The following is a 26,924-nucleotide window of genomic DNA, read 5'->3' on the forward strand; positions in this document are numbered from 1 at the left end:
GCACTGGACTCGGACACTGGGCACTGGGCTCGAGCACTGGGCTCGGACATTGCGCACTGGGCTTGGACACTGGGCTCGGACATTGGGCACTGGGCTCGGACACTGGGCACTGGGCTCGGGCTCTCGGCTCGGACACTGGGCACTGGGCTCAGACACTGGGCTCGAGCACTGGGCTCGGACACTGGGCACTGGGCTCGGACACTGGGCTTTGACGCAGCGCGCTGGCCTCGGGCAGTGGGCTCAGACACTGGGCTCGGGCACTGGGCTAGGACACTGGGCACTGGGCACGGACACTGGGCTTTGACGCAGCGCGCTGGGCTCGGGCAGTGGGCTCGGACACTGCACACTGGGCTCGGGCACTAGGCTCGGACACTGGGCTCTGGACTCGGGCACTAGGCTCGGACATTGGGCACTGGGCTCGGACACTGGGCTTGGACACTGGGCTCGGGCAGTGGGCTCGGGCACTGGGCTCGGGCACTGAGCACTGGGATCGGGCACTGGGCACTGGGCTCTGGCACTGGGCCGGGCCACTGGGCTCTGGCACTGGGCACTGGGCTCGGTCACTGGGCCCAGACACCGGGCTCCGGCACTGGGCTTGGACACTGAACTTGGACACTGGGCTCGGGCACTGGGCTCGGACACTGGGCTCGGACACTGGACGCTGGGCCCGAACACTGGGCTGGGATACTGGACACTGGGCTCGGACACTGTGCTCGGGCTCTGGGCTGGGACACTGGACACTGGGTTCGGGCACTGGGTCTGGACACTGGGCTCGGACACCGGGCTCGGAAATTGGGCTCGGACACTGGGCCAGAACACTGGGTTCGGACACTGGGCACTGGGCTTGGGCACGGCTCGGGCACTGGGCACTGGGCTTGGACAATGCGCACTGGGCTAGGGTACTGGGCTCGGGCAGTGCGCTCGGACACTGCGCACTGGGCTCGGGCACTGGGCTCGGACACTGGGCACTGGGCTCGAACACTGGGCTCGTGCACTAGGCTCGGGCATTGGACGCTGGGCTCACACACTGGTCTGGGACACTGGGCTCGGGCAGTGGGCTCGGACACTGGGCTCGGGCACTGGGCTCGGACACTGGACACTGGGCTCGGACACTGGGCTGGGACACTGGGCTCGGACATTGGGCTGGGACACTGGGCTGGGACACTACGCATTGGGCTTGGACTCTGGACACTGGGCTGGGACACTGGGCTTGGACACGGGGCTGGGACACTAAATCTGGGCTCGGACACTGCACACTTGGCTCGGACACTGGCCACTGGGCTTGGACACGGCTCGGACACTGGGCACTGGGCTCGGGCACTAGGCTCGGACACTGGGCACTGGGCTGAGACACTGGGCTGGGACACTGGGCTGGGACACTGGACACTGGGCTGGGATACTGTGCACTGGGCTGGGACACTGGACACTGGGCTTGGGCACGGCTCCGACACTGGCACTGGGCTTGGGCACTAGGCTCGGACATTGGGCACTGGACTCGGGCACTGGGCACTGGGCTCGGACACTGGGCTCGGGCAGTCGGCTCGGGCACTAGGCTCGGACACTGGGACTGGGCTCGGGCACTGGGCTCGGACACTGTGCACTGGGCTCGGACACAGGACACTGGGCTTGGGCACGGCTCGGACACTGGGCACTGGGCTCGGACACTAGACTCGGACACAGCGTACTGGACTCTGGCACTAGGCTCGACACTTGGCACTGGGCTCAGGCACTGGGCACTGGGCTCGGGCACTAGGCTCGGACATTGGGCACTGGACTCGGGCACTGGGCACTGGGCTCGGACACTGGGCTCGGGCAGTGGGCTCGGGCACTGGGCTCGGACACTGGGACTGGGCTCGGGCACTGGGCTCGGACACTGGACACTGGGCTCGGACACCGCTCGGACACTGGGCACTGGGCTCGGACACTGGGCTCAGACGCAGCGCACTGGGCTCGTGCAGTGGGCTTGGACACTGCGCACTGGGCTCGGGCAATAGGCTCGGGCAGTGGGCACTGGGCTCGAACACTGGGCTCGGGCTCTAGGATCGGACACTGGGCACTGGGTTCGGACACTGAGCACTGGACTCGAGCACTGGGCTCGGACACTGCGCACTGGACTCGGACACTAGGCTCGGGCACTGGACGCTGGTCTCGGACACTGGGCTGGGACACTGGGCTCGGACACTGGGCTCGGTCATTGAGCACTGGACTTCGGCACTGGATACTGGGCTCAGATACTGGGCCAGAGCACTGAGCCTAGTCCCAGTGTCCGAGCCCAGTGCCCGAGCCCAGTATCCGAGCCCAGTGTCCGAGCCCAGTGTCCAGTTTCCCAGCCCAGTGTCCTAGCCCAGTTTCCCAGCCCAGTGCCCAGTATCTGAGCCCAGTGCCCAGTGTCCCAGCCTAGTGTCCGAGCCCAGTGCCTGAGCCCAGTGCCCAGTGTCCGAGCCCAGTGCCCGAGCCCAGTGTCCGAGCCCAGTGGCCAGAGTCCGAGCCCAGTGCCCGAGCCCAGTATCCCAGCCCAGTGTCCGAGCCCAGTGCCCGAGCACAGTATCCCAGCCCAGTGTCCGAGCCCACTGCCCGAGCCCAATGTCCCAGCCCAATGTCCGACCCCAGCGTCCAGTGCCCGAGCCCAGTGTCCGAGCTTAGTGCCCGAGCCCAGAGTCCGAGCACACTGCCCGAGCCCAGTGTCCAGTGTCTGAGCCCAGTGTGCAGTGTCCGAGCCCAGTGTCCAAGCCCAGTGTCCGAGCCCAGTGCCCAGTTTCTGAGCCCAGTGCCAAGTGTCCGAGCCCAGTGTCCGAGCTCAGACACTGGGCTCGGACACTAGGCTGGGACACTGGGGAGGGACACTGGGCACTGGGCTCAGATACTGGGCACTGGGCTGGGAAACTGGGCTCGGACACTAAGCTGGGAAACTGGACAATGGGCTCGGACACTGGGCTCGGACTCTGCTCACTGGGCTCGGAAACTGGGCTCAGACTCTGGGCACTGGGCTCGGACAGTGGGCGCGGGAACTGGGCTAGGACACTGGGCACTGGGTTCGGACACTGGGCTCGGACACTTGGCACTGGGCTCAGACACTGGGCACTGGGCTCGGACACTGGACACTGGGCTCGGGCAGTGTGCTCGGACACTGGGCTCGGGCACTAGGTTTGGACAATGGGCTTGGACACTGGGCACTAAGCTCGTTCACTGGGCTCGGGCACTGGACGCTGGGCTCGGACATTGGGCTGGGACACTGGGCTCGGGCAGTGGGCTCGGACACTGGGATGGGACACTGGGCTCGGACAGTGGGCTTGGACACTGGGCACTGGGCTCGGACACTGGGCTGGGACACTGGGCTGGGAGACTGGGCACTGGGTTCAGACACTGGACACTGGGCTGGGAAACTGGGCTCGGACAGTGGGCTGTGACACTGCACACTGGGCTCGGACACTGCGCACTGGGCTCGGACACTGGACACTGGGCTTGGACATGGCTCAGACACTGAGCATTGGGCTCGGACACTGGGGTCGGACACAGCGCACTGGGCTCGGGCAATGGCCTCGGACACTGCGCACTGAGGTTGGCACTGGGCAGTGGGTTCGGGCTCTACGCTCGGACACTGGGCTCGGACACTGGGTATGAGCACTGGGATCGGACACTGGACACTGGGCTTGGACACAGCTCGGACACTGGGCACTGGGCTCGGACACCGCTCGGATACTGGGCACTGGGCTCGGACACTGGCTCGGACGCAGCGCACTTGGCTCGGGCAGTGGGCTCGGACACTGCACACTGGGTTCGGGCACTAGGCTCGGACACTGGGCACTGGACTCGGACACTGGGCACTGGGCTCGAGCACTAGGCTTGGACATTGCGCACTGGGCTTGGACACTGGGCTCGGACACTGGGCACTGGGCTCGGACACTGGGCACTGGGCTCGGGCTCTCGGCTCGGACACTGGGCACTGGGCTCGGACACTGGGCTCGGGCACTGGGCCCGGACACTGGGCACTGGGCTCGGACACTGGGCTTTGACGCAGCGCGCTGGGCTCGGGCAGTGGGCTCGGACACTGCACACTGGGCTCGGGCACTAGGCTCGGACACTGGGCTCTGGACTCGGGCACTAGGCTCGGACATTGGGCACTGGGCTCGGACACTGGGCTTGGACACTGGGCTCGGGCAGTGGGCTCGGGCACTGGGCTCGGGCACTGAGCACTGGGCTCGGGCACTGGGCACTGGGCTCTGGCACTGGGCCGGGCCACTGGGCTCTGGCACTGGGCACTGGGCTCGGTCACTGGGCCCAGACACCGGGCTCCGGCACTGGGCTTGGACACTGGGCTTGGACACTGGGCTCGGGCACAGGGCTCGGACACTGGGCTCGGACACTGGACGCTGGGCCCGAACACTGGGCTGGGATACTGGGCACTGGACTCGGACACTGGGCACTGGGCTCGAGCACTGGGCTCGGACATTGCGCACTGGGCTTGGACACTGGGCTCGGACATTGGGCACTGGGCTCGGACACTGGGCACTGGGCTCGGGCTCTCGGCTCAGACACTGGGCACTGGGCTCAGACACTGGGCTCGAGCACTGGGCTCGGACACTGGGCACTGGGCTCGGACACTGGGCTTTGACGCAGCGCGCTGGGCTCGGGCAGTGGGCTCGGACACTGCACACTGGGCTCGGGCACTAGGCTCGGACACTGGGCTCTGGACTCGGGCACTAGGCTCGGACATTGGGCACTGGGCTCGGACACTGGGCTTGGACACTGGGCTCGGGCAGTGGGCTCGGGCACTGGGCTCGGGCACTGAGCACTGGGCTCGGGCACTGGGCACTGGGCTCGGGCACTGGGCCGGGCCACTGGGCTCTGGCACTGGGCACTGTGCTCGGTCACTGGGCCCAGACACCGGGCTCCGGCACTGGGCTTGGACACTGAACTTGGACACTGGGCTCGGGCACTGGGCTCGGACACTGGGCTCGGACACTGGACGCTGGGCCCGAACACTGGGCTGGGATACTGGACACTGGGCTCGGACACTGTGCTCGGGCTCTGGGCTGGGACACTGGACACTGGGTTCGGGCACTGGGTCTGGACACTGGGCTCGGACACCGGGCTCGGAAATTGGGCTCGGACACTGTGCACTGGGCTCGGGCACTGGGCACTGGGCTCGGACACTGGGCCAGAACACTGGGCTCGGACACTGGGCACTGGGCTTGGACACGGCTCGGGCACTGGGCACTGGGCTTGGACAATGCGCACTGGGCTAGGGTACTGGGCTCGGGCAGTGCGCTCGGACACTGCGCACTGGGCTCGGGCACTGGGCTCGGACACTGGGCACTGGGCTCGAACACTGGGCTCGTGCACTAGGCTCGGGCATTGGACGCTGGGCTCACACACTGGTCTGGGACACTGGGCTCGGGCAGTGGGCTCGGACACTGGGCTCGGGCACTGGGCTCGGACACTGGACACTGGGCTCGGACACTGGGCTGGGACACTGGGCTCGGACATTGGGCTGGGACACTGGGCTGGGACACTACGCATTGGGCTCGGACTCTGGACACTGGGCTGGGACACTGGGCTTGGACACGGGGCTGGGACACTAAATCTGGGCTCGGACACTGCGCACTGGGCTCGGAACTGGCCACTGGGCTTGGACACGGCTCGGACACTGGGCACTGGGCTCGGGCACTAGGCTCGGACACTGGGCACTGGGCTGAGACACTGGGCTGGGACACTGGGCTGGGACACTGGACACTGGGCTGGGATACTGTGCACTGGGCTGGGACACTGGACACTGGGCTTGGGCACGGCTCCGACACTGGCACTGGGCTCGGGCACTAGGCTCGGACATTGGGCACTGGACTCGGGCACTGGGCACTGGGCTCGGACACTGGGCTCGGGCAGTCGGCTCGGGCACTAGGCTCGGACACTGGGACTGGGCTCGGGCACTGGGCTCGGACACTGTGCACTGGGCTCGGACACAGGACACTGGGCTTGGGCACGGCTCGGACACTGGGCACTGGGCTCGGACACTAGACTCGGACACAGCGTACTGGACTCTGGCACTAGGCTCGACACTTGGCACTGGGCTCAGGCACTGGGCACTGGGCTCGGGCACTAGGCTCGGACATTGGGCACTGGACTCGGGCACTGGGCACTGGGCTCGGACACTGGGCTCGGGCAGTGGGCTCGGGCACTGGGCTCGGACACTGGGACTGGGCTCGGGCACTGGGCTCGGACACTGGACACTGGGCTCGGACACCGCTCGGACACTGGGCACTGGGCTCGGACACTGGGCTCAGACGCAGCGCACTGGGCTCGTGCAGTGGGCTTGGACACTGCGCACTGGGCTCGGGCAATAGGCTCGGGCAGTGGGCACTGGGCTCGAACACTGGGCTCGGGCTCTAGGATCGGACACTGGGCACTGGGTTCGGACACTGAGCACTGGACTCGAGCACTGGGCTCGGACACTGCGCACTGGACTCGGACACTAGGCTCGGGCACTGGACGCTGGTCTCGGACACTGGGCTGGGACACTGGGCTCGGACACTGGGCTGGGACACTGGACTCGGGCACTGGGCTCGGGCACTGGGCACTGGGCTCGGATACTGGGCTGTGTCACTGGACGCTGGGCTAGGCCATTGGGTTTGGATACTGGACACTGAGCTGGGACACTGGGCTGGGACACTGGGGTGGGATACTGGACACTGGGCTGGGGCACTGGCTACTGTGCTGGGGCACTGGGGCCGGACACTGGGCTGGGACACTTGGCACTGGGCTCGGACACTGGGGTAGAACACTGGGCTGGACACTGGGCACTGGGCTCGTACACTGGACTCGGACACTGGACACTGGGCTGGGACACTGGGCACTGGGCTCGGGCACTGCGCACTGGACTTGGACATGACTCGGACACTGGGCTCGGACACTGCACACTGGGCTCGGACACTGGGCACTGGGCTCGGGCATTAGGCTTGGGCACTGGGCTCGGGCCCTGGGCTCGAACACTGGGCACTAGGCTCGGGCACTGGACGCTGGGCTGGGACACTGGGTTGGGACACCGGGCTGGGACACTGGACTCGGGCACTGGGCTTGGACACTGGACACTGGGCTCGGACACTGGGCTGAGACACTGGGCTCGGACACTGGACTCGGACACTGGACACTGGGCTCGTTTACTGGCGTCGGAAACTGGGCTGAGACACTACGCATTGGGCTCGGACTCTGGACACTGGGCTGGGACACTGGGCTTGGACACGGGGCTGGGACACTAAATCTGGGCTCGGACACTGCGCACTGGGCTCGGACACTGGCCACTGGGCTTGGACACGGCTCGGACACTGGGCACTGGGTTCGGGCACTAGGCTCGGACACTGGGCACTGGGCTGGGACACTGGACACTGGGCTGGGACACTGTGCACTGGGCTGGGACACTGGACACTGGGCTTGGGCACGGCTCGGACACTGGGCACTGGGCTCGGGCACTAGGCTCGGACATTGGGCACTGGACTCGGGCACTGGGCACTGGGCTCGGACACTGGGCTCGGGCAGTCGGCTCGGGCACTAGGCTCGGACACTGGGACTGGGCTCGGGAACTGGGCTCGGACACTGTGCACTGGGCTCGGACACAGGACACTGGGCCCGGACACTGGGCTCGGACACTGGGCACTGGGCTCGGACACTGAGCTAGAACGCTGGGCTAGGCCACTGGGCTGGGATACTGGACACTGGGCTGGGGCACTGGGTACTGGGCTGGGGCACTGGGCCCGGACACTGGGCTGGGACACTGGGCACTGGGCTCGGACACTGGGCTAGAACACTGGGTTGGACACTGGGCACTGGGCTCGTACACTGGACTCGGACACTGGACACTGGGCTCGGACACTGGGCACTGGGCTCGGGCACTGCGCACTGGGCTTGGACATGACTCGGACACTGGGCTCGGACACTGCACACTGGGCTCGGACACTGGGCTCGAGCACTGCGCTCGGACACTGGGCTTGGGCAGTGTGCTCGTACACTGCTCACTGGGCTCGTGCACTGGGCTCAGACACTGGGCACTGGGCTCGGGCATTAGGCTTGGGCACTGGGCTCGGGCCCTGGGTTCGGACACTGGGCTCGGACACTGGGCACTAGGCTGGGGCACTGGACGCTGGGCTGGGACACTGGGCTGGGACAATGGGCTGGGGCACTGGGCTCAGGCACTAGACTCGGTCACTGGACACTGGGCTCGTTTACTGGCCTCGGAAACTGGGCTCAGACACTGGGCATTGGGCTCGGACACTCGACACTGGGCTGGGACACTGGGCTTGGACACGGGGCTGGTACACTAAATCTGGGCTCGGACACTGCGCAATGGGTTCGGACTCTGGACACTGGGCTTGGATACGGCTCGGACACTGGGCACTGGGCTCGGGCACTAGGCTCGGACACTGGGCAATGGGCTCGGCCATTGGGCTCGGGCAGTCGGCTCGGGCACTGGGCTCGGACACTGGGCACTGGGCTCGGACACTGGATACTGGGCTTGGACACTGGGCTCGGACACTGGGCACTGGGCTCGGACACTGGGCTCAGACGCAGCGCACTGGGCTCGTGCAGTGGGCTTGGACACTGCGCACTGGGCTCGGGCAATAGGCTCGGGCAGTGGGCACTGGGCTCGAACACTGGGCTCGGGCTCTAGGATCGGACACTGGGCACTGGGTTCGGACACTGAGCACTGGACTCGAGCACTGGGCTCGGACACTGCGCACTGGACTCGGACACTAGGCTCGGGCACTGGACGCTGGTCTCGGACACTGGGCTGGGACACTGGGCTCGGACACTGGGCTGGGACACTGGACTCGGGCACTGGGCTCGGGCACTGGGCACTGGGCTCGGATACTGGGCTGTGTCACTGGACGCTGGGCTAGGCCATTGGGTTTGGATACTGGACACTGAGCTGGGACACTGGGCTGGGACACTGGGGTGGGATACTGGACACTGGGCTGGGGCACTGGCTACTGTGCTGGGGCACTGGGGCCGGACACTGGGCTGGGACACTTGGCACTGGGCTCGGACACTGGGGTAGAACACTGGGCTGGACACTGGGCACTGGGCTCGTACACTGGACTCGGACACTGGACACTGGGCTGGGACACTGGGCACTGGGCTCGGGCACTGCGCACTGGACTTGGACATGACTCGGACACTGGGCTCGGACACTGCACACTGGGCTCGGACACTGGGCACTGGGCTCGGGCATTAGGCTTGGGCACTGGGCTCGGGCCCTGGGCTCGAACACTGGGCACTAGGCTCGGGCACTGGACGCTGGGCTGGGACACTGGGTTGGGACACCGGGCTGGGACACTGGACTCGGGCACTGGGCTTGGACACTGGACACTGGGCTCGGACACTGGGCTGAGACACTGGGCTCGGACACTGGACTCGGACACTGGACACTGGGCTCGTTTACTGGCGTCGGAAACTGGGCTGAGACACTACGCATTGGGCTCGGACTCTGGACACTGGGCTGGGACACTGGGCTTGGACACGGGGCTGGGACACTAAATCTGGGCTCGGACACTGCGCACTGGGCTCGGACACTGGCCACTGGGCTTGGACACGGCTCGGACACTGGGCACTGGGTTCGGGCACTAGGCTCGGACACTGGGCACTGGGCTGGGACACTGGACACTGGGCTGGGACACTGTGCACTGGGCTGGGACACTGGACACTGGGCTTGGGCACGGCTCGGACACTGGGCACTGGGCTCGGGCACTAGGCTCGGACATTGGGCACTGGACTCGGGCACTGGGCACTGGGCTCGGACACTGGGCTCGGGCAGTCGGCTCGGGCACTAGGCTCGGACACTGGGACTGGGCTCGGGAACTGGGCTCGGACACTGTGCACTGGGCTCGGACACAGGACACTGGGCCCGGACACTGGGCTCGGACACTGGGCACTGGGCTCGGACACTGAGCTAGAACGCTGGGCTAGGCCACTGGGCTGGGATACTGGACACTGGGCTGGGGCACTGGGTACTGGGCTGGGGCACTGGGCCCGGACACTGGGCTGGGACACTGGGCACTGGGCTCGGACACTGGGCTAGAACACTGGGTTGGACACTGGGCACTGGGCTCGTACACTGGACTCGGACACTGGACACTGGGCTCGGACACTGGGCACTGGGCTCGGGCACTGCGCACTGGGCTTGGACATGACTCGGACACTGGGCTCGGACACTGCACACTGGGCTCGGACACTGGGCTCGAGCACTGCGCTCGGACACTGGGCTTGGGCAGTGTGCTCGTACACTGCTCACTGGGCTCGTGCACTGGGCTCAGACACTGGGCACTGGGCTCGGGCATTAGGCTTGGGCACTGGGCTCGGGCCCTGGGTTCGGACACTGGGCTCGGACACTGGGCACTAGGCTGGGGCACTGGACGCTGGGCTGGGACACTGGGCTGGGACAATGGGCTGGGGCACTGGGCTCAGGCACTAGACTCGGTCACTGGACACTGGGCTCGTTTACTGGCCTCGGAAACTGGGCTCAGACACTGGGCATTGGGCTCGGACACTCGACACTGGGCTGGGACACTGGGCTTGGACACGGGGCTGGTACACTAAATCTGGGCTCGGACACTGCGCAATGGGTTCGGACTCTGGACACTGGGCTTGGATACGGCTCGGACACTGGGCACTGGGCTCGGGCACTAGGCTCGGACACTGGGCAATGGGCTCGGCCATTGGGCTCGGGCAGTCGGCTCGGGCACTGGGCTCGGACACTGGGCACTGGGCTCGGACACTGGATACTGGGCTTGGACACTGGGCTCGGACACTGGGCACTGGGCTCGGACACTGTGCTAGAACACTGGGCTGGGACCCTCGGCACTGGGCTTGGACACTGGACTCGGACACTGGACACTGGGCCCGGACACTGGGCTCGGGCACTGCGCCCAGACACTGGGGCCAGGCACTGGACTCGGGCACTGGACTCGGACACTGGACGCTGGACTAGGCCACTGGGATGGGATACAGGGCACTGGGCTGGGACACTGGGCACCGGGCTCGGGCACTGGGCCCGGACACTGGGCTCGGACACTGGGCACTGGGTTCGGACACTGGACTGGGACACTGGACACTGGGCTCGGGCACTGGGTCCGGACACTGGGCTCGGACACCGGGCTCGGTCATTGAGCACTGGACTTCAGCACTGGATACTGGGCTCAGATACTGGGCCAGAGCACTGGGCTGGGACACTGGGCACTGTGATCGGGCACTGGACTCGGGCACTGGACGCTGGGCTCGGACACTGGGCTGGGACACTGGGCTCGGACACTGGTCTCGGGCACTGGGCGTGGACACTGGACACTGGGCTCGGAAACTGCGCTGGGACACTGGTCTCGGACACTGGGCTTGGGCACTGGGCCAGGACACTGGGCTCGGACACCGGGCTCGGTCATTGAGCACTGGACTTCGGCACTGGATACTGGGCTCAGATACTGGGCCAGAGCACTGAGCCTAGTCCCAGTGTCCGAGCCCAGTGCCCGAGCCCAGTATCCGAGCCCAGTGTCCGAGCCCAGTGTCCAGTTTCCCAGCCCAGTGTCCTAGCCCAGTTTCCCAGCCCAGTGCCCAGTATCTGAGCCCAGTGCCCAGTGTCCCAGCCTAGTGTCCGAGCCCAGTGCCTGAGCCCAGTGCCCAGTGTCCGAGCCCAGTGCCCGAGCCCAGTGTCCGAGCCCAGTGGCCAGAGTCCGAGCCCAGTGCCCGAGCCCAGTATCCCAGCCCAGTGTCCGAGCCCAGTGCCTGAGCACAGTATCCCAGCCCAGTGTCCGAGCCCACTGCCCGAGCCCAATGTCCCAGCCCAATGTCCGACCCCAGCGTCCAGTGCCCGAGCCCAGTGTCCGAGCTTAGTGCCCGAGCCCAGAGTCCGAGCACACTGCCCGAGCCCAGTGTCCAGTGTCTGAGCCCAGTGCGCAGTGTCCGAGCCCAGTGTCCAAGCCCAGTGTCCGAGCCCAGTGCCCAGTTTCTGAGCCCAGTGCCAAGTGTCCGAGCCCAGTGTCCGAGCTCAGACACTGGGCTCGGACACTAGGCTGGGACACTGGGGAGGGACACTGGGCACTGGGCTCAGATACTGGGCACTGGGCTGGGAAACTGGGCTCGGACACTAAGCTGGGAAACTGGACAATGGGCTCGGACACTGGGCTCGGACTCTGCTCACTGGGCTCGGAAACTGGGCTCAGACTCTGGGCACTGGGCTCGGACAGTGGGCGCGGGAACTGGGCTAGGACACTGGGCACTGGGTTCGGACACTGGGCTCGGACACTTGGCACTGGGCTCAGACACTGGGCACTGGGCTCGGACACTGGGTTCGGACACTGGGCTCGGACACTGTGCACTGGGCTCAGACACTGGACACTGGGCTCGGGCAGTGTGCTCGGACACTGGGCTCGGGCAGTAGGTTCGGACAATGGGCTTGGACACTGGGCACTAAGCTCGTTCACTGGGCTCGGGCACTGGACGCTGGGCTCGGACATTGGGCTGGGACACTGGGCTCGGGCAGTGGGCTCGGACACTGGGATGGGACACAGGGCTCGGACAGTGGGCTTGGACACTGGGCACTGGGCTCGGACACTGGGCTGGGACACTGGGCTGGGAGACTGGGCACTGGGTTCAGACACTGGACACTGGGCTGGGAAACTGGGCTCGGACAGTGGGCTGTGACACTGCACACTGGGCTCGGACACTGCGCACTGGGCTCGGACACTGGACACTGGGCTTGGACATGGCTCAGACACTGAGCATTGGGCTCGGACACTGGGGTCGGACACAGCGCACTGGGCTCGGGCAATGGCCTCGGACACTGCGCACTGAGGTTGGCACTGGGCAGTGGGTTCGGGCTCTACGCTCGGACACTGGGCTCGGACACTGGGTATGAGCACTGGGATCGGACACTGGACACTGGGCTTGGACACAGCTCGGACACTGGGCACTGGGCTCGGACACCGCTCGGACACTGGGCACTGGGCTCGGACACTGGCTCGGACGCAGCGCACTTGGCTCGGGCAGTGGGCTCGGACACTGCACACTGGGTTCGGGCACTAGGCTCGGACACTGGGCACTGGACTCGGACACTGGGCACTGGGCTCGAGCACTAGGCTCGGACATTGCGCACTGGGCTCGGACACTGGGCACTGGGCTCGGACACTGGGCACTGGGCTCGGGCTCTCGGCTCGGACACTGGGCACTGGGCTCGGACACTGGGCTCGGGCACTGGGCTCGGACACTGGGCACTGGGCTCGGACACTGGGCTTTGACGCAGCGCGCTGGGCTCGGGCAGTGGGCTCGGACACTGCACACTGGGCTCGGGCACTAGGCTCGGACACTGGGCTCTGGACTCGGGCACTAGGCTCGGACATTGGGCACTGGGCTCGGACACTGGGCTTGGACACTGGGCTCGGGCAGTGGGCTCGGGCACTGGGCTCGGGCACTGAGCACTGGGCTCGGGCACTGGGCACTGGGCTCGGGCACTGGGCCGGGCCACTGGGCTCTGGCACTGGGCACTGGGCTCGGTCACTGGGCCCGGATACCGGGCTCCGGCACTGGGCTTGGACACTGGGCTTGGACACTGGGCTCGGGCACAGGGCTCGGACACTGGGCTCGGACACTGGACGCTGGGCCCGAACACTGGGCTGGGATACTGGGCACTGGACTCGGACACTGGGCACTGGGCTCGAGCACTGGGCTCGGACATTGCGCACTGGGCTTGGACACTGGGCTCGGACATTGGGCACTGGGCTCGGACACTGGGCACTGGGCTCGGGCTCTCGGCTCGGACACTGGGCACTGGGCTCAGACACTGGGCTCGAGCACTGGGCTCGGACACTGGGCACTGGGCTCGGACACTGGGCTTTGACGCAGCGCGCTGGGCTCGGGCAGTGGGCTCGGACACTGCACACTGGGCTCGGGCACTAGGCTCGGACACTGGGCTCTGGACTCGGGCACTAGGCTCAGACATTGGGCACTGGGCTCGGACACTGGGCTTGGACACTGGGCTCGGGCAGTGGGCTCGGGCACTGGGCTCGGGCACTGAGCACTGGGCTCGGGCACTGGGCACTGGGCTCGGGCACTGGGCCGGGCCACTGGGCTCTGGCACTGGGCACTGGGCTCGGTCACTGGGCCCAGACACCGGGCTCCGGCACTGGGCTTGGACACTGAACTTGGACACTGGGCTCGGGCACTGGGCTCGGACACTGGGCTCGGACACTGGACGCTGGGCCCGAACACTGGGCTGGGATACTGGACACTGGGCTCGGACACTGTGCTCGGGCTCTGGGCTGGGACACTGGACACTGGGTTCGGGCACTGGGTCTGGACACTGGGCTCGGACACCGGGCTCGGAAATTGGGCTCGGACATTGTGCACTGGGCTCGGGCACTGGGCACTGGGCTCGGACACTGGGCCAGAACACTGGGCTCGGACACGGGGCACTGGGCTTGGACACGGCTCGGGCACTGGGCACTGGGCTTGGACAATGCGCACTGGGCTAGGGTACTGGGCTCGGGCAGTGCGCTCGGACACTGCGCACTGGGCTCGGGCACTGGGCTCGGACACTGGGCACTGGGCTCGAACACTGGGCTCGTGCACTAGGCTTGGGCATTGGACGCTGGGCTCACACACTGGTCTGGGACACTGGGCTCGGGCAGTGGGCTCGGACACTGGGCTCGGGCACTGGGCTCGGACACTGGACACTGGGCTCGGACACTGGGCTGGGACACTGGGCTCGGACATTGGGCTGGGACACTGGGCTGGGACAATGGGCTCGGGCACTGGGCTCGGATACTGGACTCGGCCAGTTGGCTCAGGCCCTGGGCTCGGACACTGGGCACTGGGCTATGACACTGTGCTCGGGCACAGGGCTCGGACATTGGGCTCGGGCACTGGGCACTGGGCTCAGACACTGGGCACTGGGATCGGACACTGGGCTCGGACACTGGGCTCGGACACTGGGCTCGGGCACTGGGCACTGAGCTCGGACACTAGGCACTGGGCTCGGACACTGGGCACTGGGCTCGGACACTGGGCACTGGGCTCGGGCATTGGGCTTGGGAACTGGATGCGGTCACCTCCAGGCCAGTTCTAAATACAGACGACACTATAAAAGAACAAGGTCCTAGTCTCACAAACAACAAAGACTGGAGAAGCCCAAGTCTCTCTGTCCCTCTCAGTCTGTCTTTCTACCTCCTACCTCTGTCTCTCAATGACTTCCAAATTAAAGGGCCAGTCTATCAGGTCAATTATTGTCAAGAAACAGACTTTAATTGATGTAATGGATGTACCTGTGAGTGTTTGTAGAGCTTTGTGCACGTTCCTAGGGTGACCCTGGAGATGGAGACTGCGGTGTCCACCGGTACGCTCGCGGCCTTCTGCAAGAGGTGGGCGCTGGAGGGACTGGAGTGCATCATCACCCCCGGGAACAGGATTTTTATTTAATTTGGCAAAGTTTTCAGTTTATTTGTAAGTTCTCGTGCCCTTACCAAAAGGGTGTACTTGATTTAAAGTTATTTTAAAATAGTTGTAGAGCATTGTGATTGACTTAGCCAGTCACGTGATGTTCACAAGACTCAATAAAACCCCAGCCAGTTGGGTTCGGGGGATCCACGATGGGGCAGGTAGTTGTGAGCCTGGTGGATGAACCGGTAATGTGTAGTGTGATTGTTGAAGCTTTGCTAATAAACCAACTCGTTCTTAATAGCAATGTGTTGCTATGTATTCTTAAGCAAACAACCCATGAAGCAAATACATTATAATTGGGATATTCTTGAAGCTATATTCCCCGAGTGATGCCCCTCCCCTCCTGAAGTCAGCTCTTTGATACCTTGATGTAGAGTTCATGTTGAGCCTGGGAACCAGGTGGCTCACTGTTCCCTCAGTTGTCGATGTGTGAGAGCGGCTGTGTTACCCAGGGCTCAGTGCGTGTTAATGATTCAGCTTACCCGATATTCGATCAGATGGCGGGCAGCTGTGATGGGTGTGGTCCAGCTAATAAATACAGTGCCATCTTCTACCTCAGTCACTGCCAGCTCCTTGGGAGGGGGCAAGGGGTCACCAGGGACATCTATATTCACAGACAGTAAGATATCAGTCAGTTCATCAGGAGCACAGCACTCCAAACATTCCCAGCACAGGTACAGCTCTCCAAACACTTCCAGCACAGGTACAGCTCTCCAAACACTCCCAGCACAGGTACAGGTCTCCAAACACTCCCAGCACAGGTACAGCTCTCCAAACACTCCCAGCGCAGGTACAGCTCTCCAAACACTCCCAGCGCAGGTACAGCTCTCCAAACACTCCCAGTGCAAGTATAGCTCTCCAAACACTCCCAGCACAGGTACAGCTCTCCAGATACTCCCAGCACAGGTACAGCTCTCCAAACACTCCCAGTGCAAGTACAGTTCTCCAAACACTCCCAGCACAGGTACAGCACTGGTTAGATACAGAGTGAAGCTCCCTCTACACTGTCCCATCAAACACTCCCAGGGCAGGTACAGCACTGGTTAGATACAGAGTGAAGCTCCCTCTAAACTGTCCCATCAAATATTCCCAGGATAAGTACAGGGGGTTAGATACAGAGCAAAGTTCCCTCTACACTGTCCCATCAAACATTCCCAGGACAAGTACAGGGGGTTAGATACAGAGTGAAGCTCCCTCTACACTGTCCCATCAAACACTCCCAGGGCAGGTACAGCATGGGTTAGATACAGAGTAAAGCTCCCTCTACACTGTCCCATCATACATTCCCAGAACAAGTACAGGGGGTTAGATACAGAGTAAAGCTCCCCCAACACTGTCCCAGTGTCTACCTCTCACCCTAGCCTTTCTATGGCCTCATTGAGTGCGATTGCCTGCTTTGCGTTGATGTTGGTGCCTGCTGCACAGGTCTGAGAGCCCGGAGATTGGAAGGGGCACGTGCAGTGTGACCATTGAACATATGCGTAAAGAAAGAAAGAAAGACTTGCATTTTTATAGCGCATTTCACGACTACTGGACGTCTCAAAGCACTTTACAGCTAATTGAGCACTTTTTGGAGTGTAGCCACTGTAGCAATGTGGGAAACGCAGCAGCCAATTTGTGCATGGCAAGTTCCCACAAACAACAACGTGATAATGACCAGATCATCTGTTTTTGTTCTGTTGATTGAGGAATAGATATTCTCCAGGACATCGGGGATATAGTGCCATGGGATCTTTTACGTCCACTGAGAGAGAGCAGACAGGGCCTCGGTTTAACATCTCATCTGAAAGACGGCACCACCGACAGTGCGGCACTCCCTCAGCACTGCACTGGGAGTGTCAGCCTGGATTGATGTGCTCACGTCCCTGGAGTGGGACTTGAACCCACAAACTTCTGACTCCGAGGCGAGTGTGCTGAGCAAAGGAGGAAGGAGACCATGAGAATGAGAGTTGCCTCGGAGCAAATGGTCGGACGGAGTCAGAGGAGCAAGCAGATGCCGTGCTGTGTCTGTGCTGTTTTAACTAGCTTAATTGAAATACGTTCAGTGTTCATTATCACGAACATTGCGTGCCCAGTCTGAGCAGAGTCACAGCGAGTGTGATTCTTCCCCATTTCGTCCAGATCCAGGTTCCTGTCACACACCCCTGAGTGTGCAAGGCCTTATCAATGAGACCCACTTCCTGCTCCCTCAACCAAACTGCTGACCACCCAACTTCCCTTCCTGACACCCATGTTAGCCGACATTGTTAACGGTTGTCTCTCCTCAGATACTGTCACCGTCCCCTTCAAATCTGCCGTCATCACCCCTCTCCTCAAAATAAACCCACCCTCGACCCCTCCGTCCTTCCAAGCTACCGCCCCATCTCTAACCTCCCTTCCCTCTCCAAGGTCCTGAACGTTTTGTCGCCTCCCAAATCTGTGCCCACCTTTCCCGCAATTCCATGTTTGAATCCCTCCAATCCGGTTTCTGCCCCTGCCACAGTATCGAAACAGCTCTCATCAAAGTCATAAATAACACCCTATGTGACTGTGACAAAGGTAAACTATCCCTCCTCGTCCTTCTTGTCTACAGCCTTTGACACGGTTGACCACTCCATCCTCCTCCAATGCCTCTCCACCATTGTCCAGCTGGGTGGGACTGCACTCGCCTGGTTCCCTTCTTATCCATCTAATCGTAGCCAGAGAATCACCTGCAACGGCTTCTCTTCCCACCCCCGCATCGTTACCTCTGGTGTTCCCCAAGGATCTATCCTTGGCCCCTCCTATTTCTCATCTACATGTTGCCCCTTGGCGACATCATCCGAAAACACAGCGTCAGTTTCCACATGTACGCTGATGACACCCAGCTCTACCTCACCACCACTTCTCTCGCCCCCTCCACGGTCTCTAAATTGTCAGACTGCTTGTTTTCAGTCCCCACCACTGACTCCATCCCTCTCCCTAACTTCTGTCTGAGGCTGAACCAGACTGTTCGCAACCTTGGTGTGTTATGTGACCCTGAAATGAGCTTCCAGCGACATATCCGCAGCATAATTAAGACCGCCTATTTCCACCTCTGTAACATTGCCCTCAGCTCATCTGCAGCTGAAGCCCTCATCCATGCCTTTGTTACCTCTAGACTTGACTATTCCAATGCACTCCTGGCCGGCCTCCCACATTCTACCCTACGTAAATTCGAAGTGATCCAAAACTCGGCAGCCCGTGTCCTAACTTGTACCAAGGCACGTTGACCTGTGCTCACTGACCTACATTGGCTCCCAGTTAAGCAACGTCTCGATTTCAAAATTCTCATCCTATTTACAAATCCCTCCATGGCCTTGCCCCTCCCTATCTCTGTAATCTCCTCCAGCCCCACAACTCCCAAGATCTCTGCACTCCTCTAATTCTGCCCTCCTGAGCATCCCTGATTATAATCGCTCCACCATCAGTGGCCATGCCTTCTGTTGCCCAGGCCCCAAGCTCTGGAACTCCCTCCCTAAACCTCTCCGCCTCTCTATCTCTCTTTCCTCCTTTAAGACGCTCCTTAAAACCGACCTCTTTGACCCGTCACCTGCGCTAATTACTACTTATGCAGCTCGGTGTCAAATGTTTTATCTCATAATTGTCCTATGAAGCATCTTGGGACGTTTCACTAAGTTAAAGGTGCTATATAAATCCAAGTTGTTGTTATCGAGCCACTAAACCCAGCTTTGAACTGTGTGAAAGGTCAGCGGGCAATGTGCTGAGCCAGGACTGGGCCAAAGGTCAGATTCACCATCACAGTGGTTGGTCAAGGGTCATAGAATCATAGAAATTTACAGCATGGAAGGAGGCCATTTCGGCCCATCATGTCCGCGCTGGCCGACAAAGAGCCTAATCCCACTTTCCAGCTCTCGGTCTGTAGCCCTGCAGGTTACGACACTTCAGGTGCACATCCAAGTACTTTTTAAATGTGGTGAGGGTTTCTGCCTTTACCATGAGTTCCAGACCCCGACAACCCTCTGGGTGATGAAATTTCCCCTCAAATCCCCTCTAAACCTCCTCCCAATTACACTAAATTTATGCCGCCTGGTTGTTGACCCCTCTGCTAAGGGAAACAGGTCCTTCCTATCCACTCTATCTAGGCCCCTCATAATTTTATACACCTCAATCAGGTCTCCCCTCAGCCTCCTCTGTTCCAAAGAAAACAACTCCAGCATCCCCAATCTTTCCTCATAGCCAAAATTCTGCAGTCCAGGCAACATCATTATAAATCTCTGCACCCTTTCCAGTGCAATCACATCTTTCCTGTAATGTGGTGACCAGAACGGCACGCAGTACTCCAGCTGTGGCCCAACCAGTATTTTATACAGTTCAAGCACAACCTCCCTGCTCTTGTATTCCATGCCTCGGCCAATAAAGGCAAATATTCCGCCTTCCGTCAGCCATGGGTGTTGTTCCTGGCCAATCTCTGAGCTCTGAGACTGAATGTGAGTTGCAATATTAAAGTGCACAGAGACAACAGCAGGGCATTGGCTCGTGTCCCCCCCCAGTAAGACCAGGGCCCGCTCAGATCAGGCCCAGTACTTACTGTGCCTGGTGGTGAAGTTGACCATACGACCGCTGTCCTCTTGCCCACAAAGCAGCAGTGCGACAACGTAAGCAAAGTAGGAGGTGGAAGCCATCAGCCCTGCGAATGGAGAGGAGGAGCGGCTGCAGTTAGTGAGGGAGATTCCAGCTCTCGAACACACCTTGTACCAACACTGCCTTCATGCGAGGCACCAACCAGAACCCCTTCATCAATACGGGTTAGGTCAGAATGGGACAGCATCTCGGTTACACCCAGTGACCGACTGTACTGAGGGACTGAAGTTACACACAGTGACTCACCGACTGTACTGAGGGACTGAGGTTACACACAGTGACTGACTGTACTGTGGGGCAGAGGTTACACACAGTGACTGACTGTACTGAGGGACTGAGGTTACACACAGTGACTGACTGTTCTGAGGGACTGAGGTTACACACAGTGATCTGGAGGCAATCAAACAGAGTCAGCATGAAAGGGAAATCATGTTTGACAAATTTGCTGGAGTTCTTTGAGGATGTAACAAGCAAGGTGGATAAAGAGGAACCAGTGGATGTGGTGTATTTGGATTTCTGGAAGGCATTCGATAAGGTGCCACATAAAAGGTTACTGCACAAGATAAAAGCTCATGGGGTTGGGGATAATATATTAACATGGATAGAGGATTGGCTAACTAACAGAAAACAGAGCATCGGGATAAATGGGTCATTTTCCGGTTGGCAAACAGTAACTAGTGGGGTACTGCAGGGATCAGTGTGGGGGCCTCAACTATTTACAATCTATGTTAATGACTTGGATGAAGCGACAGAGTGTAATGTAGTCAAATTTGCTGATGATACAAAAATATGTGGGAAAGCAAGAATCTGCAAAGGACTATAGATAGGTTAAGTTAGTGTGAAAAAATGTTGGCCGATAAAGTATAACGTGGGAAAATGTGAGGTTATCCACTTTGGCAGGAAGAAACTAAAAGCAAATTATGATTTGAATGTGGATTGACTACAAAATGCTGAGGCACAGAGCCATCTGGGGGTCCTCGTACATGAAACACAAAAAGTTAGCTTGCAGGTACAGCAAGTAATGGAGTACATGAGTATAAAAGTAGGGAAGTCCTGCTACAACTGTACAGAGCGTAGGTAAGACCACACCTAGAGTACTGCATACAGTTTTGGTCTCCGCATTTAAGGAAGGATATACTTGCATTGGTGGCTGTCCAGAGAAGGTTCACGAGGTTGATTTCTGAGATGAAGGGGTTGTCATATGAAGAAAGGTTGAACAGGTTGGGCATATACTTATTGGAGTTTAGAAGAATGAGAGGTGATCTTATTGAAACGTATAAGATTCGGAGGGGACTCAACAAGGTAGATGCAGAGAGGATGTTTCCCCTCGTGGGGGAATCTAGAACTAGGGGGCATAGTTTCAAAATAAGGGGCCACCCATTTAAAATTGAGATGAGGAGCAATTTCTTCTCTCAGAGGGTTATAAATCTATGGAATTCTCTGCCCCAGAGAGCTGTGGAGGCTGGGTCATTGAATATACTTAAGGCAGAGATAGACAGATTTTTTGAGCAATAAGGAAGTAAAGGGTTATGGGGAGCGGGCGGGGAAGTGGAGCTGAGTCCATGATCAGATTAGCCATGATCTTATTGAATGGTGGAGCAGGCTCGAGGAGCCGTATGGTCTACTCCTGCTCCTATTTGTTATGTTATTATGTGAATGTGTGACTGTGTGACTATGTGACTGTGACTGTGGCTATGTGACTGTGACTGTGTGACGATGTCACTGTGACTGTGTGACTGTGTGACTGTGACTGTGACTGTGTGACAATGTGACTGTGTGACTGTGACTGTGTGACTGTGTGACTATGTGACTGTGACTATGTGACTGTGACTGTTACTGTGTGACTGTGTGACTGTGTGACTATGTGACTGTGTGACTATGTGACTGTGTGACTATGTGACTGTGACTATGTGACTGTGACTGTGACTGTGTGACTATGTGACTGTGTGACTGTGACTGTGTGACTGTGACTATGTGACTGTGTGACTATGTGACTGTGTGACTATGTGACTGTGACTATGTGACTGTGACTGTGACTATGTAACTGTGACTGTGTGACTGTGACTGTGTGACTATGTGACTGTGTGACTGTGACTGTGACTGTGTGACTGTGACTATGTGACTGTGTGACTATGTGACTGACTGTGCAACTGTGACTGTGTGACTATGTGACTGTGACTGTGTGACTGTGTGACTGTGTGACTATGTGACTGTGACTGTGTGACTGTGTGACTATGTGACTGACTGTGCAACTGTGACTGTGTGACTGTGTGACTGTGACTGTGTGACTATGTGACTGTGTGACTATGTGACTGTGTGACTGTGACTGTGCGACTATGTGACTGTGTGACTGTGTGACTGTGTGACTATGTGACTGTGTGACTGTGACACTGTGACTGTGTGACTGTGTCTATGTGACTGTGTGACTGTGACTGTGTGACTGTGTAGTGGTACGGGAATGGAGTCGGTGCTGTGCTGTGCTGTTACCAGGTGATATGAGCAGCGGCTTCAATGTTCTCTCTGTCACCATTGGCTCAGAGAGTGAGAGGGCCCCACATCACCCGCAGTGAATCAGCATTGTTGATGGAGGTTCATCAACCTACCTGTCAGGTTATAGTCGCATCGGCCGGTGACCAGGTGAAAGCCTGCTAGAGTTGGCTGGCTGCCGTAGAGACCATAGTACACCTTGTAGGTGACGGTGTGTGTGGGTTTGGTCAAAGATTTGTCCCAACGTAGCAACACGGAGCTCATCGTCAACTTTGAAATCTCCACATGGCCTGGATCCTTCGCAACTTGATGGAAAAAAGAAAAATATAATCCGGGTGTGGGTCTGTAACACCCAATCCGAGTGTGGGTCTGTAACACACAATCCGGGTGTGGATCTGTAACACACAATCCGGGTGTTGGTCTGTAACACACAATCCGGGTGTGGGTCTGTAACACACAATCCGGGTGTGGGTCTGTAACAATCCGGGTGTTGGTCTGTAACACACAATCTGGGTGTGGGTCTGTAACACACAATCCGGGTGTGGCTCTGTAACAATCTGGGTGTGGGTCTGTAAAACACAATCTGGGTGTGGGTCTGTAACTATCTGGGTGTGGGTCTGTAACACACAATCCGGGTGTGGGTCTATAACAATCTGGATGTGGGTCTGTAACACACAACCCGGGTGTGGGTCTGGAACACACAATCCGGGTGTGGGTCTGTAACACACAATCTGGGTGTGGGTCTGTAACAATCTGGGTGTGGGTCTGTAACACACAACTGGGTGTGGGTCTGCAACACACAATCCGGGTGTGGGTCTGTAACTATCCGGGTGTGGGTCTGTAACACATAATCCGGGTGTGGGTCTGTAACACACAATCCGGGTATGGGTCTGTAACACACAATCCGGGTGTGGGTTTGCAACACACAATCCGGGTGTGGGTCTGTAACACACAATCCGAGTGTGGGTCTGTAACACACAATCCGGGTGTGGATCTGTAACACACAATCCGGGTGTGGGTGTGTAACACACAATCTGGGTGTGGGTCTGTAACTATCTGGGTGTGGGTCTGCAACACACAATCCGGGTGTGGGTCTGTAACAATCTGGGTGTGGGTCTGTAACATACAACCCGGGTGTGGGTCTGTAACACACAATCCGGGTTTGGGTCTGTAATACACAATCTGGGTGTGGGTCTGTAACAATCTGGGTGTGGGTCTGTAACACACAACTGGGTGTGGGTCAGCAACACACAATCTGGGTGTGGGTCTGTAACAATCTGGGTGTGGGTCTGTAACATACAATCTGGGTGTGGGTCTGTAACTATCTGGGTGTGGGTCTGTAACACACAATCCGGGTGTGGGTGTGTAACACACAATCCGGGTGTGGGGCTGCAACACACAATCCGGGTGTGGGTCTCTAACAATCTGGGTGTGGGTCTGTAACACTTAATCCGGGTGTGGGTCTGTAACACACAATCTGGGTGTTGGTCTGTAACACACAATCCAGATGTGGGTCTCTAACAATCTGGGTGTGGGTCTGTAACACTTAATCCGGGTGTGAGTCTGTAACACACAATCCGGGTGTGGGTCTGGAGCACACAATCTGGGTGTTGGTCTGTAACACACAATCCAGGTGTGGGTTTGTAACACACAATCCGGGTGTGGGTCTGTAACACACAATCCGGGTGTGGGTCTGTAACAATCTGGGTGTAGGTCTGTAACTCATAATCCGGGTTGGGTCTGTAACACATAATCCGGGTGTGGGTCTGTAAAACACAATCTGGGTGTTGGCCTGTAACACACAATCCAGATGTGGGTCTCTAACAATCTGGGTGTGGGTCTGTAACACATAATCCGGGTGTGGGTCTGTAACACTCAATCCGGGTGTGTGTCTGTAACACACAATCTGGGTGTTGGTCTGTAACATACAATCCGGGTGTGGGTTTGTAACACATAATCTGGGTGTGGGTCTGTAACATTCAATCCGGGTGTGGGTTTGTAACACACAATCTGGGTGTGGGTCTGTAACACATAATCTGGGTGTGGGTGTGTAACACACAATCCGGGTATGGGTCTGTAACACACAATCCGGGTGTGGGTGTGTAACACACAATCCGGGTGTGGGGCTGTAACACACAATCCGGGTGTAGGTCCGTAACAATCCGGGTGTGGGTTTGCAACACACAATCCGGGTGTGGGTCTGTAACACACAATCCGGATGTGGGTCTGTAACAATCTGGGTGTGGGTCTGTAACACATAATCCGGGCTGGGTCAGTAACACACAATCCGGGTGTGGGTCTGTAACACACAATCTGGGTGTTGGTCTGTAACACGCAATCCAGATGTGGGTCTGTAACAATCTGGGTGTGGGTCTGTAACACATAATCCGGGTGTGGGTCTGTAACACACAATCCGGGTGTGGGTCTGTAACACACAATCTGGGTGTTGGTCTGTAACACACAATCCAGGTGTGGTTTGTAACACACAATCCGGGTGTGGGTCTGTAACACACAGTCTGGGTGCGGGTCTGTAACATACAATCCGGGTGTTGGTTTGTAACACACAATCTGGGTGTTGGTCTGTAACACACAATCCAGGTGTGAGTCTGTAACATACAACCTGGGTGTGGGTTTGTAACACACAATCCAGGTGTGGGTCTGTAACATACAATCCGGGTGTGGGTTTGTAACACACAACCTGTGTGTGGGTCTGTAACATACAATCCGGGTGTGGGTTTGTAACACACAATCTGGATGTCGGTCTGTAACATTCAATCCGGGTGTGGGTTTGTAACACACAATCTGGCTGAGGGTCTGTAACACATAATCCGGGTGTGGGACTGTAACATACAATCCGGATGTGGGTCTGTAACACACAATCTGGGTGCGGGTATGTAACAATCTGGTTGTGGATCTGTAACACATGATCCGTGTGTGGGTCTGTAACACACAGTCCGGGTGTGGGTCTGTAACACACAATCCGGGTGTGGGTTTGTAACACACAATCCGGATGTGGGTTTGTAACACACAATCTGGGTGTGGGTCTGTAACATTCAATCCGGGTGTGGGTTTGTAACACACAATCCGGGTGTCAGTCTGTAACACATAATCCGGATGTGGGTCTGTAGCAATCGGGTGTAGGTCTGTAACAGATAATCCGGGTGTGTGTCTGTAACACACAATCCGGGTGTGGGTCTGTAACACACAATTCGGGTGTGGGTCTGTAACACACAATCCGGGTGTGGGTCTGTAACACACAATCCGGGTGTGGGTCTGTAACACACAGTCTGGGTGCGAGTCTGTAACATACAATCCGGATGTGGGTCTATAACACACAATCCGGGTGTGGGTCTGTAACACACAATCCGGATGTGGGTCTGTAACACACAATCCGGATGTCGGTCTGTTACACACAATTCGGGTGTGGGTCTGTAACACAATCCGGGTGTGGGTCTGTGACACACAATCCGGATGTGGGTCTGTAACACACAATCCGGTTGTGGGTTTGTAACATACAATCTGGGCCTGGGTCTGTAACACACTACCCGGGTGTCGGTCTGTAACATACAATCCGGGTGTGGGTCTGCAACATATAATCCGGGTGTGGATTTGTAACACACAATCCGGGTGTTGGTCTGTAACACACAATCCAAGTGTGGGTCTGTTACATACAATCTGGGTGTGGGTTTGTAACACACACTCTATGTGTGGGTCTGTAACAATCCGTTTGTGGGTCTGTAACATACAATCCAGGTGTGAGTCTGTAACACACAATCCAGATGTGGGTCTGTAACATACAATCCGGGTGTGGGTTTGTAACACACAATCTGGGTGTGGGTCTGTAACATACAATCCAGGTGTGGGTCTGTAACATACAATCCGGGTGTGGGTCTGTAACATACAATCCAGGTGTGGGTCTGTAACATACAATCCGGGTGTGGGTCTGTAACATACAATCCAGGTGTGGGTCTGTAACACACAATCCGGGTGTGGGTCTGTAACACACAATCCGGGTGTGGGCTTTCATGAACTCCCCTTCTGTTTTTTGAACTGTTCCGTGGGATCTTTTATATCCACAAGAGGGCAGATGGGACCTTGGTTTGACGTCTCATCTGAAAAGACGGCACCTCGGACAGTGCAGCTGTCCCTCAGTATTGTATATGGAGTGTATGGAATGGCCTTTAGCCCAGGAACCTGTGACTGCGATGGATTTGCTAGCACTGAACCACGGCTGACTCCCATACTCACGAATGGTATAACTCAACTTGAAGCCTTTACGCTGGATGGTGCTGTCCGAATGGAAGTGCATGTAGACTTGGAAACCAAAGGAAAATGGGATTCGATACGTCTGTCCCCACCTCAGCCTC

The sequence above is a fragment of the Pristiophorus japonicus genome, chromosome 17, assembly GCF_044704955.1.
Source record: "Pristiophorus japonicus isolate sPriJap1 chromosome 17, sPriJap1.hap1, whole genome shotgun sequence".
In the NCBI taxonomy this organism is placed as follows: domain Eukaryota; kingdom Metazoa; phylum Chordata; class Chondrichthyes; family Pristiophoridae; genus Pristiophorus; species Pristiophorus japonicus.